The sequence below is a fragment of the Macaca mulatta genome, chromosome 7 (assembly GCF_049350105.2).
Source record: "Macaca mulatta isolate MMU2019108-1 chromosome 7, T2T-MMU8v2.0, whole genome shotgun sequence".
NCBI lineage: Eukaryota > Metazoa > Chordata > Mammalia > Primates > Cercopithecidae > Macaca > Macaca mulatta.
In genome coordinates, this window is record NC_133412.1 from 55,215,254 (window position 1) to 55,218,219 (window position 2,966).

Sequence of the window (2,966 nt, forward strand, 5' to 3'; positions counted from 1 at the left end):
GCCTCGCTCCTCCGCGCAGCCGCCGCAGTCCCCTCACGGCTCCCGCGCCGCTCCCTGGCAACCGAGTCCCGCCCCCCACAGCCGGCCGCTTCAGCCAATCACCTCTGCGGAGGCTGCAGTGAGCCACGCCTCTTAAAGGAGCCAAGGCCTCAGCCCCTTTTACTGGCCTCTGGCCGCCCTTGGATGCAGATGCTCCGTGGGGAGGTTCTGGTGGACCAAACCCACTCTCCTCCTATGACTTACGTTTACTATGCCACCCTTACAGATGATTCAGAGTGATTCAGAGCCCTCCGAGTGCTATCTTTCTACCTAGCCCATTCTCCCCTAGGAAGGTTGGAGACATCTCTCCCTGACCAGAGATTCTCCTGATGGGGTTAAAATCTTGGCAGCACTGTTGGTGAGAAGTGCAAAGAACAACAACAAATACTTATGGAGAAACTTATTGTGCCAGGCGCTGGGCTAGCTCTCAGAAGAGTCAGAGAGGAGAAAAGGCTGGTGATGGCGTTGGCAAGGCAGACATGTTTGTGTGGGTGAGTGGTTGGGAACAAGGTCTATTCCAGGGTAGTAAGTTTTGGACCAAGATTCGCAACGATTACAGAAACATCTCTTTGCAGTGCAACATTTCACACTCTTCCCCCAATCTCGAATCCGTCATAGCAGTTAATTATTGCGTGCTTACCCGGTACCAGGCTCCATTAGTTCATTTAACCCCCACCACAACCCTGGATGGAAGGCACTATGGTTATCAGCCTCATTTTACTGATCAGGTAATTGAGGCTTAGAAAGGTTAAGAAGCTCGCCCAGAGCCACACATAGTAAGTGGTCTTGTGCAAAAACCACATCATCAGTCACACAATAAACTGCCTGTTTGCTTCTTTCCTGACTGCGCCCTTAAGGATACCCATTTACTTGTCTTTAATCAGCTCACTCTCATGCAATACCCCCACTCATCACTTTTCCCAGGCACTCTCAGAAGTACCTGTTCATCTCAGCATCCTGTGCATTTACACCAAGCAGCAGCAACAGCCATTTATTCACTCATCAAACTTGCTGCAAGTGTCACCTCTGTGCCTCACTGTTGTCGGTGGTGGATACTCCACTGTGAGCAAGACACATCCTTCCTTCCATGGCTTACGTTCGTTCAGGCAGAGGAGGCAGACCATAAACAAACAGCAAGTGGGTATATGACATGAGGTAGTGTTAGGAAACAATTCAGAGGAAAGGAATAGAGTGATGAGAGGAGTCCTCCCTGAGGAGAGAACACTGGAGGGGACCCAAGGGAGGTGAGGGGAACAGCCCAGAGATGAGAACAGCAAGGACAAAGGCCCTGAGGCAGGAACATAATCACTGTGCTGTAGGAAGGGGAACACAGAGAGCCTAGTGTGCTGGAGGTCAGCAAGGCCAGACCACCAACAGCCTACTACGCCAGGCGCAAGGCTTTGAGCAGACCAGTAACACCATCTAAGTGTTTCAAGTGCCATTCTTGCAATACCATGTAGGTCCTAATTAAAATTGTTAAAAAGAAAGAAAAATGATGGGCTCTCAAATATGATTCCCTTTGAACGTCTGTTTTCTTGACGCCCCTACCCTCTGTAAATTTCTCTCTCCGCTTTGCTCTGACTGCTTTTCCCCCTTTTCCAAAATGTCTCCTTTGCATTTCTTCATCCTGTCCCTTCATTGTGTCCCTTCTCATTTCCCTGCGGAGGTCTCATCCTGTCCTTGTGCCTTCTTGAGTGGATCTCAGACCACCCCCTCCACATTAGAATCATCTGGGCCACACAGACAAACTCCAGCAGATTCTCTGGGGGTGAGCCTCAGGGAATCAGTTGTTTTTCAAAAACACCCCAGGTGATTCGAATATGCTGTTGGGGCTGCAAACCACAGTTCTGAGTTTACAAGAATGGTCATGCCTCTCTTATCCTAAAAAGAAAAACCTCTCACTTAAAAAGTTCCTAAAGGAATAATCTCATCCAGTGCTTCTCAGACTTTGCCTTGCACACAGATTACCCGAGGATGCAGAGTCCAGGTGGTGGGGGTGCAGCTGGGCCCCTCTTTGTAGCAAGGGGCTGGACTTCTGCCCTTGACTCTTGCTTCCCACTCACGTTTTGTTGTTGTTGAGATGGAGTCTCACTCTGTTGCCCAGGCTGGAGTGCAGTGGTGCAATCTCCACTCTCTGCAATCTCCACCTCCCAGGTTCAAGCAATTCTCCTGCCTCAGCCTCCTGAGTAGCTGGAATTACAGGTGTCCACCACCATGCCTGGCTAATTTTTGTATTTTTAGGAGAGACGGGGTTTCACCTTGTTGGTCAGGCTGGTCTTGAACTCCTGACCTCGTGATCCGCCCGCCTCAGCCTCCCAAAGTGCTGGGATTACAGGCGTGAGCCATAGCGCCCGGCCTCACTTTTTGACTCACTGCCATGTGACAGCCCTACAGTGCCACCGATATTGCTCTTGTCAATGTTACCAGTGACTTATCTGCTACCCCTTCTCTGAGGTGGCATACATCATGGTTAAGAGCACAGGTTCTGGGACCAGGTAGCCTAGCTGGGTCCTCGCTCTGTGCCTCAGTGTCCCCATCATAGGGAGAAAGTGATGATGACATTACTTCCCTAATTATCATGTGGTTGCTGTGAGAATTAAGTGCATTCATACACATAGAGCTGTCAGAAAAGTACCCGGCACACAGGTGCTTCGTAATCACTGGAGTTTACTATTTCCAAGACCTAGCAGTATTTGGCTCCATTGACTTCTTCATACTCAGAACTCTCCCTTTCCTTAGCTTCCATAACACCATCGTCTCTTAGTTCACTGTTTGCCTTTGCAGCAGCACCTGTTCCTTGCACCCGTTGGATGTTGGTGTCTCCCAGAGTTCTGGCTCAGGTCTTTTGATTTTCTTAACCAACCTGGGCCAGCTAACCCAGAGCACTGGATTCCGTTGCTATCCACGTGCAGGACTTTCCTGAACCT